The sequence below is a fragment of the Halichoerus grypus genome, chromosome 3 (genome assembly GCF_964656455.1).
Source record: "Halichoerus grypus chromosome 3, mHalGry1.hap1.1, whole genome shotgun sequence".
Lineage (NCBI taxonomy): Eukaryota > Metazoa > Chordata > Mammalia > Carnivora > Phocidae > Halichoerus > Halichoerus grypus.
This window is the reverse complement of record NC_135714.1, coordinates 61,725,434-61,741,276: the sequence shown is the minus strand read 5'-3', so window position 1 is coordinate 61,741,276 and position 15,843 is coordinate 61,725,434.

Below are 15,843 nucleotides of genomic sequence, written 5' to 3'. Positions count from 1 at the left end.
GACACATGAAAGGATGCTCAACATCACTCACCATCAGGGAAATGCAGACCAAAACTACAATGAGATATCACCTCACCCCTGTCAGAACTGTTAAAATTAAAAAAAAACACAAGAAACAAGTGTTGGTGAGGATGTGGAGAAAAAGGAACCCCCTTGCATTATTGCAAACTGGTGCAGCCACTGTGGAAAACAGTATGGAGGTTCTACAAAAAATTAAAAATAGAAATACCACATAATCTAATAATTTCACTATTGGGTATTTACCCAGGGAAAACAAAAACACTAACTTAAAAAGATATATGCACTCTTATGTTTACTGCAGCATTATTTACAATAGCCAGGACATGGAAGCAAACTAGGTTCCTATCAATAGATGAATGGATAAAGAAAATGCATATGTGCACATGCACACAGACACACAGACACTAGAAATATTACCCTGCCATGAAAAAGGATGATATCATGCCATTTGAGACAACATGAATGGACCTAGAGGGTATTATTCTAAGTGAAATAAGTCAGACTGAGAAAGACACATACCATAGGATTTCACTCATAAATGGAATGTAAAACAATGAATAAACAAAAAGCAGAATCAGAAATATAAATACAGAGAACAAACTGATGGTTGCCAGAGGAGAGGGTGGTAGGAAGTTGAGCAAAATATGTGAAGGAGAGAGAGAAATACAGGCTTCCAGTTATGGAATGAATAAGCCATGGGAATAAAAAGCAGAGCATAAGGAATACAGTCACTGATATTGTAATAGCGATGTAATGAGACAGATGGTAGCTATACTTGTGAGCATAGCATAATGTATAAACTTGTCAGATCACTAAGTTGTACACCTAAAAGCTAATGTAACATTGTGTGTTAACTACACTCAAATTTTTTTTAAAAAGTGATTTTATAGGTCTTATCTCTGTCACTTGAGGGCCATCTATATATGGGGCTCACGATATCTGTCTTGCCTACTTCACAGGACTGCTTTAAAAGTTCCTTGAGTTAACTCATTTAAATATAAATTAATAAGCTAAAAAGGCTATATGAGTCTTTGCTTAGTTATACTGTATTATTATTATTATTATCATCATCAAAATATACTTTCCAAGGATAAAGTTTCTGCTACCATATTACCTTGTATCTCTGGGTGCAAGGAGGGATCAAAGTTTAAATGAGGATGGTGGTGAAACTAATATAATGACTTTGTCTTTTCTATTGAAACTGAGGTATATCACTGCCTTGGGAGAAAGCAGGGAGGTAATCATTTTTGCTTTGTATAATTTTCTTCAGCCCCTAAAATCATAATCCCTGAATAAGGCCAGCCCTGCCCACTTACCACCATTATTCCAAGAGAGCTCTGGGATCCAGCTAGCTCTACCCATCTCTGGTCCCCACTTTCTCTTCAGGCTCAGCAGGTTGAAGGTTGAACTTGCCACAGATAGGCTATGGATAGGTAAAGTATTCTATTTCATTTCTAGGACCTGTGTTGGGAACAATAATGAAGCAGGTCCCTTGGGCCTATCATACATCACATAGTATGAGCTTTCAAGTTGTTCTTACTGGGTGACCATGAGCAAGCCATGTAGCCGTGTGACAGCGATCATTCATTTTTTTTCCATTCCAGATCCATTCTCCATCTTTCTCTGCCCTGCTTACTTCCACCAAATACAGCAACTGGGCTACCTTTCCCTCTGGTATCTGAATGGTTTAGCCAATGGGAGAAATTGGCAGGAGATCTGAGGGCAGGGACTTGGTCCCCACTCCTTTGCTGCAGGGCCATGACTTTGGCAGTGGACCTCTCCCACAACTCCAGCTTTTGCTGGTTCCCTGTAGTTCCTTTTAGCTCCACTCACAATTATATAAAGGAGGCCAAAGGGATTCTTCATTAAACACCTTATTTAAATGCTTGAAGGAGATCATTTTCTTTTTCCTGCCAGAACTCAGATTGTTATAAACCCTTATAACCTCACTTTTCTCATCTGTTGTAATATGGGTATAATAAAAGAACCCATTTCATTGGGCAGGAGTGAGGGTTAGTTGAAATAAAACTTATAAAGTACTTAATACATGGTAAGCACTTAACACTGTACTTAATACTCAGTAAGTATACACTTAATACAAAGTACTTTACTGAGTACTAATACAAATGTATTAATATTACAAAGTATTAATACTGAGTATTAATGTAAACTCAGTAAGTATTAGCTATTGTTATTATCATTATTACTGGTTGCCAACTACAAATAAATTGAGATGGCTTTGACTGAGAATTAACTTGAAATAGTGATTAGCAGATTACAAAGCCAATTCCCAGCCCCTGTATTTCCTTTTTTTTTTTTTTTTTAAAGATTTTATTTATTTATTTGACAGAGAGAGAGAGACAGCGAGAGCAGGAACACAAGCAGGGGGAGTGGGAGAGGGAGAAGCAGGCCTCCCGCCGAGCAGGGAGCCCGATGTGGGACTCGATCCCAGGACCCTGGGATCATGACCTGAGCCGAAGGCAGACGCTTAACGACTGAGCCACCCAGGTGCCCAGCCCCTGTATTTCTTAACATAAATAATCTTTACTTGCCTTGTCCTCGGCAGCCTTTCATGAACTGACTCTTTCTGTTTCTTTTGGTGTGTGTGTGACTTTCTCAAGGTTTCCTTCAGTTCGGACTTTTTGTCAATCCATAAAGCATAAGGCCATTCTACAATTTCTCTAAAAAAATCTGATGATTACAGATTCAGGGATTTGGGGTATAGTCGACAACTGCAAGGATTTGAAGTTTCTGCAAGATGAATGAAAATCCCCACAACTGATCCTGAAACTCTCCCCCAGTAGCCTTGAGTAAGTTATTTTATTCTTTCCAACACTGCATTTCAGGGAGTGAGTAAAATGAATGGGGAATGATTGGGAAGATGGATTGTACTCAGAAGAGGAAAAATTAGTGGGATTAAGTACTAAGTGTTTTTTTACTCTTCCACTCATGATATAACGCATATTTAAAAATTGTTAAAAAAAAAAAAAACAGCTCTGGAGAAATGGAGCATGCTCTTAAATACCAAACTGTCATAAGTAGAGTAGAGTGGCCTTGATTCAAAAGGCATTTTAAAGACACTATTAGTAAGCAGACTCCAAGTGATCCAAGTGATTTCAGTCAGTCACCACTGTGGCTGTCACTTGTTTCCACTTAGACATATTGTAGTTTGAAACTAAATTTAAATACTATCCATATTAGAGCCTTTTAGAAGGCTTCTCTGATGATTTCACTGAAATCAAAACTCAACCTAATTTGGGTCCTAACAATATAATCCTTCATGACAACTGAAGGATTGTCATGTCCTTCATGACAACAGCAATCCTTCATGACAGTATAATCCTTCATTAATGCCTTCATGACAACTTTTGGATTTGTGTAATGTTATGGACTTTTCAGGTAAGTTTAGATTCATTCATTCACCCCAAAAATACTCTTTGAGGAAAGGGCAATGGACATTCATTGGCACCCCTACTTGCTGAGAGTTGTGCCAGTTTTTCATATTCCTTGTCTGCTCTTGACAACCCCATGAAATAAGTACTATTATCTCCATTTTGTAAGTGATGAAATGCTGATGTAGAGAGTTTCAGTAACAAAGCTAAGGTCCTAGAGCTGTTGAGTGGCAGAACTGATATCTGAGGCCCAGTTTTTCTGGCATATCAATCATGGTGCCTGACATGGGGAGGCAAGGTGGCCCCCAAACCTATGACATTCTGCCACATCAAAGATGAGCACGACAATTCCTTTCCTCAAGAGCTTTGTCTCCTTTTCAACTCAGGAACCAGTGAAATGCTTGTAGGTTTTAAAAATATGGTCAGGATGGGCCTTTCCCCCACAGCAACCCTATCACACCCACCCATACTCCCTCTCCCAGTACTGTCTTATACACCCCATACCAAAAATATATACTAAAAAAGAATCATTAGATGTTTTCCCTCATCATGGCCTCAAACTATGTTGCTTTATTCCAACAGTCTTCTTGGGTCCATTTCTATTGTCATTCACAAACATAATTTAGCCTTTCTCCCATCAATAGAAATAACCTATATGGCTCCATATGACCTCTGTTGCCAGTGATGCCAGTGTTCCTCTTGTAACCTCTACACTGATGGCAGTCCCCTTTTAGGCTAATGGCTTCCTGAGATGTTCTACCTGATGGTGTTCTGTAGCTGCAGGAGCTTCCTCAGCCTATACACAGAGCAGGAAGAAAGTGCCAAAGTGTTAAAACCCCCAGAATGACCCTAATGAGGGTAGGAATTGGTGGATAAATACTCTGACTCCCTCATTTTTCAATGGAAAAATTCCGAGACATGTCCAACATAGCCTCTGAGAAGGACCCTAGGGAGACAGAGTCCTAGTTATTCATAGTAGTAATGTGCTTGTCAATGCAACTTCCTTCCCTGTTTGAGGTTGGGATTCCCAGGAAACTGACTCTGAGAAGATTAGTGTCAAGGAGATTAACTAGAAAGTGCTTTCGGGATTAATCAGTAAGAAGGGAAGGGAAGGAAGTAGGGAAGTTGGACCAAGGGAGAAGTTTAACAGTAATGTAATTATATAAAAAGCATCAACTGACCCCACAGGGAGATCTGAAGCTGGGATGGTTCTTAATAGTTATCTGAACTGGGACAAGAGGCCAGGCCATAATATCCCTGAATTGACAAGTTATTATCAAATTCAATCTGTCCCTGGGAAAGGGGAATAATTTTATGAGAGAGATCTTACACTGAAGGCAATATTTGGAGAGAGCTAAGGCAAGGCTGGTGAGAGGTTGCAATGTTCAGCAGCACTCCTAGCAGTTCTTTCAGCCTTGGAGAGGGATCTGAGCAGTGTGCATCACAGCATTCACTACACCTACCCTGGGGACGACAGTCCCCTTACAGGCTAATGGCTTGCTTCACTCCTTGCTCCATTCAGATTCACTTCATCTAAGTCGTAGAGCAGCTCTTCTAGGATTCTGATAGGCCTCTTTTCCTGGGGTAAACTTATAAGAAGAAAGTTGGAGGGATGAACTACAGCCTCTATAGGGCTGACATCAAGGCTATGAATGATTTCCATTATCTCCCTCCTTTACACTCCATTGTGGTTTATCTCATTTTTTTTTTATTTGAGAGTGAGAGAGAGAGAAAGAGAAAGAGAGAGAGAACATGAGTTGGGAGAGGAGCAGAGAAGTGGGGGGAGAGGGTGAAGCAGACTCCCTGCTAAGCAAGGAGCCTGATGTGGGGCTTGATCCCAGGACTCCTGGATCATGACCTGAGCTGAAGGCAGACACTTAATGATGGAGCCACCCAGGTGCCCTGGTTTATCTCATTCTTTTTTTTTTTTTTAAATTATGTTATGTTAGTCACCAAAAAGTACATCACTAGTTTTTGATGTAGTGTTCCATGGGTTTATCTCATTCTTGAGGGCTTTTAACCTGGTTGCCATTCCCTTCTCAAGCTGTGGCTATTGAAGTTGTTCATTTATAGGCAAAATTGGGCAAGGGAATACCTAGAGATGCCTAAGTGAATTGCTTGGGTGTCAAACATATTCTTAATATGCCTCTTTGCGTGTATAAGGGAGCCTCACTTATCTGATTCCCCTCACCCCCACCTCCCTAAGATAGTGACTCTTCTTGATTGTCCTTTGAAATGAGTAGTCCAAAGTTGCCAGAGGTTTCTATAGCTTAAATCTAATGCCATTCCTGCTTTATCCCCAAGCAGAAACATTTTTCTTTTGGGGAACCTGTATACCTAAACACAAGGCATAGAGATGCAAGAATGGGAAAATCCTAAAGAGGGTCACTGGGAATAATAATAAATAGCACTCCACCTATTCCTGCCCTTTGGTTTCTAGAACCATATATTCTTCATGTTGTAGACACAGCACCATATAGTGATCATTAATTTAGACTGTGTACTGGATCCTTGAGTGTGCCTCATTCTGTCTGTTGTCTCTGAGCGACACCTCGGTTGTGCCCCTAAAGGCCTTCTATCACTGTATTAGGCTAGCATCATCTAGGTGGCATGATTTAGGATGGTACCAGTAGATCCAGAGGTCATGCATTAGATGCCACATTGACTTTTCTGTAAAGGGGGTTCTTTGTTCTGAAGTGTAATGTGGATCAAACACTCTGTAATTCCTTGTTAGTGGTGCTGGCTAAGGCCCCATGAGCAGGAACGGAAAAGCCTCACCAAAAGTATGTGTTGATTCCAGTCAAAATGAATTTCTGCCCCTTTTTGGATAGAACAGGTCAAATGTAGTTACTTTGGCACCATGTGGCTCCTCAAGGGATGGTGTTGAATCAGGAGTTCAGGATTGGTTTTTGATGCTGTTGGGATGGTCATTTGGTAGCAGCAATATCTAGATCAGCATTGTTGAATGGGAGGCCATGCCATTGATCCCATGGAGATTATGCCAGTTTCTTTATGTACTCACTATGCCAGCACTCAGGTGGCTGGTGACAGAAGATGGATGATGTCATCTGACTAAATAATTCTATGTACTTGATTGTTTAGTGCCTCTTCCATAGTGGATATGCTTTGGTGGATGTTAACATGCAGTGCAGAGGTCTTCCCTCTGTGCCCACTCCCATAGATCCCCATGCTCCGAACCCAGACCTTCATGTTTCCTTTTTTCTACTTTTCTCCTTCCAGGCTTCTCACCAGCTGATAAACCTGTCATCATGAGTCCATGTCATAGTTCAGGCTGCTATAACAAAATACCTTAGATTGGGTGGCTTAAACAACAAATATTTATTTCTCACAGTTCTGGAGCTTGGGAAGTTCAAGATCAAGGTGCCAGCACATTTGGTGTGGTGAAGTCCCTCTGCCTGGTTTGCAGATGTCTGTCTTCTTGTAACATGGTCTTTCTTGATGCATGCATGTGGAGAGAAAGATTTTGTGTCTCTTCCTCTTTTTATAAGGGCATTCATTTCCATCAAGAAGGCCCCACCCTCATGATATTGTGTGCCAGTCTCAGCCTACTGATAACCAATGTTGTGGTTGTTCTAGCCCTTTTAGTTCTTATTAGGATTGCAAGATACCCTTCAGCAATAACCTTTAAGAAATTGAAAAAATAAAGGTTTATTACAGGACCTGGAAGCTACACAGCACACCTGGGGCTACACCATGAGGTTGCAGGTAGAGAGAAGACAGTGAGTATGCATGAGTGAGTGCTGCAAGGGACTGGGGTTCTGCTTTTATTGGAGTTGAGGGTGGGGGACCTAGGTTTCTTGGGCTCACTCTTAATTGGTGAATTTTAAACATAAGAGTAGGAATTTAAAGCCTGGGAAGACAAAAAACAAGTGCCTCAAATAGTCAGTTATTGGAATCAACCAGGATTTCTAAAACAAAGGAGGCTCAGTCAGGGGAGCCAGCTTGGTCTTCATCTAGTCATGTGGCAATGTGTTTATTGGAGATAACCATGCTTGTAGAGGATGCCTCTCTGAAATGGATGCCTGGCAATCGAAACTTAAGTCAGGTGCTTGCATCACAAGACCACTGGATCCCTAAACATTTCATTGGTAAGGTTGACTCCTAAGCCTCCATGTTTTGTCTTACCCTCTCTGGAGCACATATGTCTTAGTAAGGTTTTTTAACATACTTGCCACTTGTTGCTCGTCTAGTCTGATCAGCATGATGTCATTAATATAGTGGGCCAGGGTGATATTCTAGGGGAATGTTAGATTATATTATGACAGAGGATGGGAAAGTAAACCTAGTCCTGAGGCTAAACTATAAATATAGTATTTATAGTGTATTGTAGTCTGTTCCAAGTGAACGAAAATTGTTTCTGAATCTCCTTTCTGATGGGAATGGAAAAGAAACTGTTCACCAGATTAATGACTGTATACCATGTGGTTGAGGACTTGCTAATCTGCTGTCAGAGATACCGCACCTGGCCCAGTGTACAATTAGTGTAAATATTTGAGTAAGTTTGGAGAATGCTATTTTCAGGATCCAACCGGCTTTTGTATAGGCCACACTGGTGAATGAAAGGGAGATATGATAGAGACTATCACTTCTGCATCCTTTAGGTCTTTAAGAGTGGTACTAATCTTTGCCATTTTCCCCATGATGCTGTACTTTTTGATTTACTGTATTGCTGGATTGTATCAGGTGGGGGTGGTGGGGGGAGTTCCCATTTGATCTTTCATGCTGTAATAGCTCCTATACCACAGGCCAAGGAACCAATGTGGGGATTTTGCCAACTTCCAAGTATGACTATTTCAATGATACTTTTAGTGATTGGGAAAATAACTACTGGGTAGGTCTGTAAACTCGGTGAACTCACTGTGAACTGGATCTGGGCCGTGATGGTGTTTCACATGCCATGGGTATCAGTGCCACTTTACTCCTGGTGTCTAAAAGTTCTCCAAATATGTGGGTATTGTTCTTCCTCCTGTATACAGTTTTCTTAGTAAATGGTCTGTTTGGAGTCAACTTGGGAGAATCATTTCCATATGCATATCTTACGATGTTGCCAGAGTCTTTTCTCCTGGGGAACTGGCCTTCTTCCGTCAACAATTTATGGGACCAAAAAAATGGGCTCAGTTCTAAACACTGGGCAAGAGATCATAACTCTTTAGTAAACTGAGTGTCTTTCAGCCTTCCCACCAGACATAATTGTGTGATGGGGTTTCCTGTATGAAACAGTGTTTCCACTCCAGCATGCCCACTTTTCTGAAACATTTAATCTCTCTTGCACTGTTTGCCACAGCAAATTTAGCAGTTCTACTTCATTTAGGAGCTTGAGAAAGTGACAGCCCAGACCAAGAACTACCTAGGAATGTGTCTGCCTTGGGGTTAAATCCTTTACCCCAAGGAATCATTCCCATATTGGTAAACTCTGCCTTATCCCACTTTATGTCCTACCAGCCCTTTGACTCGGCACTCTTAGAATTTACTTTGACATGTGCTCTTGCAAGTCTTACTGGCACATGTTAACTAGGTGCTTCGGGTCCTCTGGGGTGTAGTGCCTTTTTTTCCCTTAGTAGGCCTCACATTTGTATTGTGATCTACTCTACTTACTGATCTGATAGAAGGAGAAGTGGTGAGGCAGAGACCAAAAGAGGCACACATTGTTTTGCAAGGCCAGGGGGAACGTTCTGACTCTAACAGTGCTGCCCATTATTTCTGTGGGTTCAAGACCCCAGTGGATTCTGAGGATTTAATGTTTTAAGTGCATCAACCCCAAAGATCCCATCTCAGTTTTAGGGTCCCATGATTGCAGGTCCCATATTGCTAGTTTGAGAGTTCAACTTTCTCTGAGTTCTGCTGTTATGATTAAGTCCTGGACTAGGTCCTCAGACTTCCCTGCTCTTTGCCGGCAGGGGAGGATAATCTCTACATGTGCTCCAAAGAGGCCTTCTGGCTTTCTTATCTGTCTTTAATTGCTGGTGATCATTTTGTTCTTCTGTTACCTTTTCCCAAATCATTTAATGCTTTCAGCAATAGCTATCCAATTCCATTTGTCTTGTAACAATTAATACCCCCATATTTCTTTTTTTTTTTTAAATATTTTATTTATTTATTTGACAGAGAGAGACACAGTGAGAGAGGGAACACAAGCAGGGGGAGTGGGAGAGGGAGAAGCAGGCTTCCCGCTGAGCAGGGAGCCTGATGTGGGGCTTGATCCCAGGACCCTGGGATCGTGACCTGAGCCGAAGGCAGACGCCTAACGACTGAGCCACCCAGGCGCGCCACTCCCCCCTTTCTTAAACACCTGATACATTACATCTCCTAGTGCATTTGCTTTAACCAGTTTGCCATCTATTCCTGTTCATGACTGGTAAAAATATTCACAGTTCCACTGCTACCTTGTGCAGGGGCTGGTGAACTCCCTGTGTGACCAGTAATGTGGTCCTCATTGCCAGATGGCTGGCACATGATTCAGCTCTAGAATCCCCTTTTAACCTCTGTTTCTAACAACTCCTGGTACCTACCTTTGCAGGCCAGGCTCCCTGGTTAAGTATACTGATAAGGAGATTAGCAATCGGAACATTTACTTGGGAGTGTTTTGGGATTAACACCTGCAGGGGAAGAGAAGTGAGCAGGATGAGCAGAGGGAGAAGTTGAGCAGGAGGTATTTGCAGCAAAGGTATCAGTGACCCCACAGATAGCTGTGAAGCTAGGATGACCATTCAGATTTGTTGGGAGTTAGGAAGGTGGGGGTGGCACATAGACTTCCTTGTGTCAACCAGTCCCTGGATACAGGCTGCTCCCAGGAAGGGAGCATGACTGCAAATAAAGGCAATCCCCAGAGACTGCCCACTGCATGCCCAGCAGCTGAGGGAATAAATGCTTCAGTCCTGAAGGTGGATCTGGTGGCCCAGCACAGCCTCCATACTATATCACTTCCTCAGTCCTCACCACACTGCCTGGGTCACTGCTAGCATAAAGTACTTTCACCCACATCTTTGGATCAGGCTCAGTTTCTGGTGAACACCCGAACTAAAATGGCCTCTCATGAGGCTAAGCAATTTTAAGACAGATACGGTAATAGTAAATATAAAAATTACTAATTATCATAGTAATAACTAACATTTGGAATATATTTTACAGGTAATGATTCACAACCCACTTCTTCATCTCTAAAGTGAGGGTGTTTGACTAGATGATTATTAATATACCTTCCAACTCAAATATTCTACCATCTCCTTTTCTGCTAAAGCTGATATCACAACATAAACTCCTGCTTCTCCTTGCTGCTGGGGCTCTGTGCCAAATGGCAGAAAGATGGGTTAGGAAATGTCTGAAGGGGCACCTGGGTAGCTCAGTTGGTTAAGCATCTGCCTTTGGCTCAGGTCATGATCCCAGGGTCCTGGGATGTAGACCTGCATTGGGCTCCTTGCTGAGCAGGGAGCCTGCTTCTCCCTCTGCCTGCAGCTCCCCCTGCTTGTGCTCTCTCCTTCACTGTCAAGTAAATAAATAAAATCTTTAAAAAAAATGTCTGTGAAGACTGGCTTTGAGGTTTTATTTGTTTATGAGGACATTCATTCTGTTAAAGCAGAGATATGGCAAAGAGCTGGTCCCCCACACAGAGTTCAAGGGGTTGAAAACAGTAGTAGAAAGTCTTCTGTGTTCTACTGAGGTCTAGTGGTTCTTGGGGGAGTGGGGAGAGGTGCCTTACAGGTGCGATGTTGGTGACAAATATGCTCCCACAAATTTCCAATGATTAGTGGTATTTTGTGGCTTGGGGCTAGAGATGAGAAGCATCTCCCAATGTGCAGCAGGCACTCAGGCCAGGAATAAAAATGCTAACAGTGCTCCTGTTGAGAAACCATGGGAGGATAATCTGTGTGAGTCTTCACTTTCTACCTCCTATAAAGGAAAAACATTGTAGATACATATAATCAGCTGTTAGGGAGGTTGTGGGGGTGGGGAGAAGGAAGTAGCAATAGCGATGGTCCACGTTATGGATTTCTATATATGTAGACTCATGCTTGGTTTATTCACATTCAGTTCAGCATATAGTTAGAGGACACTGTGAAGACTTGGCTCTAGAGATCTCTTCACAAACTTTCCCCACTCCATAAGGTTGTGCACAGTACAAGTCAGAATGCAGCAAGCTGGATTTCTTCCAAAATGTCTTCAGGCAAAGGAAGAGATGATCTGTAAAGTAGAAGAGCCCTTCATTCAGTTCTTACTGCTTATTTGAGTTTAAAATAATAAAGCATATTAATTGGAAGGATAGTAAACACTGATGGCATGGATGGGGATATTAGCAAAGTGAATATAGAGAAACCTCTTTATTATGACAGAGACTTGGTGAACTTCCTTCTTATAGGGTAACTTAGTTTGTATTTACAGATTTTATCAATCCGTAACAGCTATGTTTAAAGAATATCACCCAACTAATAACAAATCTAAGCCAGAGAAAGAAGTTAGAGAAAAAGAAAGAAGTTCTAGTTATATAGAAAAAAGGACGAATTTTTAGTAAAGACTGGGTCATGGTTTGGAGAAAATGAAGTTGCTAAGACATTTTCTCTGTTTTTGAAATATATTTGGAATGCAGCATTTCAGTAGGACCCTAAGAGATACTGTGTGGCTTTTCTCTACACTAATCATAAAAAGTTACACTGGAATAAAAGTGTTTAAATTGCTGTATGTTCTAGAACTTGGTTTAACTTTGCACTCAAGTATTTTTTTTTTTTTAAGATTTTATTCATTTATTTGAGAGAGAGAATGAGAGACAGAGAGCATGAGAGGGAGGAGGGTCAGAGGGAGAAGCAGACTCCCCGCCGAGCAGGGAGCCCGATGCGGGACTCCAGGATCATGACCTGAGCCGAAGGCAGTCGCTTAACCAACTGAGCCACCCAGGCGCCCTGCACTCAAGTATTTAATTAAGAGGTGAGACACAGATTAAGGTGTTCCAGATGAAATCCCTATATCATGTTAGCAGTTCCATGATAAAAGGGAACTCTTTTTACCATAGTCAGTAATGTCTGGAGGAGAATTTAAATACAGAAAGGACTATTAGTGGTTGCTTAAGTTTGCCTATAGATCTTATTCTAATATTTATATAAATATTAATAATCACTTTTAATTGTTGTTTAATTAATGCTTAACTCTAGTCTAACAAACAAAACTTATGTTAAACAGTCAGGCTTATTTGTAAACTTGGTTGAATACATTCCTTTAAAAATTTTATAATAAACATCATAATGTAATATATTCCATTTTTTTCTAGGTATTGAAAGTGCTTGGCAAGGCAAAATTACAACCTTAAGTCTTCCTAAAAAAAAACCAACACACAAGTCTTCCTATTTAAGAAAATCTTGTTAATCAAATACATAAAATTATAAATTTTTGCATATTGAATTTTTTTAGACTCTAATATGCTTAAAATTGATATTAAATAAACTTTTCAGCATAAAGTCACAGACTGAAATTTGTTAAACACTTCAAATTGAAGTCATATTTCCTGGGAGGCCAGATTCTTTTACTTTATAAATACATGAGTTTGATTTATTCTGTCATCTCTAAAAATGTAATTCTAAACCTTCCTGGCTTGTAAAAGCACTTCCCCAAATAAGGAGAGCTCATTCACATAGTCAAATGCAGTGGTAGAAATAAAATGGATGGGTCCCAGAGATGTTATGGAGGTGGGGACAGTAGGCTCTTGATGAATGGTTTAAAGAGGAAAGTTAGGGAGAGAGAGAGGTCAAAGCTGACACTTAAGTTTAATTTTAGTGGATAGTACTGCCAAAATTTACTGAGATAGGAAGGATCAGAGGAAGAAAGGAAGTGGGAGGGGTAGCAGTATGAATTTTAGGACTGACAGATGCCTTGGCAGTTGTCCAAGTCACTCTTCTAATTTACAGGTAAGGAAACAGGTTCAGAAATCAAGACATTTCTTTTTCTTTTTTAAAAAAATTAATTCCAGTGTAGTTAACACACAGTGTTATATTAGTTTCAGGTGTACAATATAGTGATTCAGCAATTTTATACATTATCCAGTGCTCATCCTGTAAGTGTACTCCTAACCCCCTCCACCTATTTCACCCATTCCCCCACCCATCTCCCCTCTGTAACCATCAGTAACCATCAGTTTGTCCTCTATAGTTAAGAGTCTGTTTTTTGGTTTCTCTCTCTCTTTTTTTCCCCTTCATTTGTTTGTTTTGTTTCTTAAATTCCACATATGAGTGAAATATGGTATTTGCCTTTCTCTGACTGACTTATTTCACTTAGCTTTATACTCTCTAGCTTTATCCTTGTTGTTGCAAATGGCAAGATTTCATTCTTTTTTTATGGCTGAGTAATATTCCTCTGTGTGTGTGTGTGTGTGTGTGTGTGTGTGTGTGTGTGTGTGTGTGTGTACCACATCTTTATCCATTCATCTATTAAAGAACACTTAGGTTGCTTCCATAATTTGGCTATTATGACTAATGCTCCTATAAACATAGGGGTGCATATATCTCTTTGAACTAGTGTTTTTGTGTTCTTTGGGTAAATACTCAGTTGTGGAATTAGTGGATCAAATGGTATTTCTATTTAAAATTTTTGAGGACCCTCCATACTATTTTCTACAGTGGCTGCACCAGTTTGCATTCCTACCAACAGTGCACAAAGGTTCCTTTTTCTTCACATCCTTGTCAACACTTGTTTCTTGTGTTTTTGATTTTAGCCATTCTGACAGGTGTGAGGTGATATCTTGTGTGTGTGTGTTTTTTTTTTTTCGTTTTGGTTTTGATTTGCATTTCCCTGATGATTAGTGATGTTGAGCATCTTTTTCATGTGTCTGTTGGCCATCTGTAGGTCTTCTTCTTTGGAAAAACATCTATTTAGGTCCTCTGCCCATTTTTTAAATTGTGTTATTTTTGTGTGTGTGTGTCAAGTTGTATAAGTTCTTCACGTATTTTGGATAATAAGCCATTATCAGACATGTCATTTGCAAATATCTTCTCCCATTCTGCAGGTTGTCTTTTAGTTTTGTTGATGGTTTCATTGGCATGCAGAGGATTTTTATTTTGATATAGTTCCAGTAGTTTATTTTTGCTTTGTTTCCCTTTTCTCAGGAGATATATCTAGAAAGATGTTGCTATGGCCAATGTCAGAGAAATTACTGCCTGTGCTCTCTTCTAGGATTTTTATGCTTTTAGGTCTCACATGTAGGCCCTTAATCCATTTTGGGTTTATTTTTGTGTATGGTGTAAGAAAGTGGTCCAGTTTCATTCTTTTGCATGTAGCTGTCCCGTTTTCCCAAGACTATTTGTTGAAGAGAATGTCTTTTTCCCATTGCATATTCTTGCTTCCATTGTTGAATATTATTAATAATTACGGGTTTATTTCTGGGTTTTCTACTCTGTTCCATTGATCTATGTGTCTCTTTTTATGCCAGTACTGTACTTTTGTGATTACTACAGCTTTGTAGTGTATCTTGAAATCTGGAATTATATCTCCAGTTTTGTTCTTTTTCAAAATTACTTTGGCTATTCGAGGTCTTTTGTGGTTCCATACAAATTTTAAGATTATTTGTTCTAGTGCTGTGAAAAATGTTATTGGTATTTTGATAAGGATTGCATTAAATCTGTAGATTGCTTTGGGTAGAATGGGCATTTTAACAATACTTATTCTCCGAATCTATGAGCATGGAATATTTTTCTATTTGTTTGTGTCATCTTCAATTTCTTTTATTAATGTCTTATAGTTTTCAGAGTACAGGTCTTTCACCTCCTTGGTTAAGTTTATTTCTAAGTATTTTATTAATTTTGGTTTAATTGTAAATGAGATTCTTTTTTTAAATTTTATTATGTTATGTTAATCCCCATGCATCACATCATTAGTTTTTTATGTAGAGTTCCGTGATTCATTGTTTGCGTATAACACCCAGTGCTCCATTCAGTACGTGCCCTCTTTAATACCCATCACCAGGCTAACCCATCCCCACCCCCAGCCCCTCTAGAACTCTCAGTTTGTTTCTCAGAGTCCATAGTCTCTCATGATTCGTCTCCCCCTCTGATTTTGCCCCCTTCATTTCTCCCTTCCTGCTATCTTCTTCTTCTTTTTTTTTTAACATATAGTATATTATTTGTTTCAGAGGTACAGGTCTGTGATTCATCAGTCTTACACAATTCACAGTGCTCACCATAGCACATACCCTCCCCAGTGTCTATCACCCAGCCACCCCATAGCTCCCAGCCCCCACCACTCCAGCAACCCTCAGTTTGTTTCCTGAGATTAAGAATTCCTCATATCGGTGAGATCATATGACACATGTCTTTCTCAGATTGACTTATTTCACTTAGCATAATACCCTCCAGTTCGATCCATGTCATTGCAAATGGCAAGATTTCGGGGTTTTTTGATGGCTGCATAATCTTCCATTGTGTGTGTGTGTACC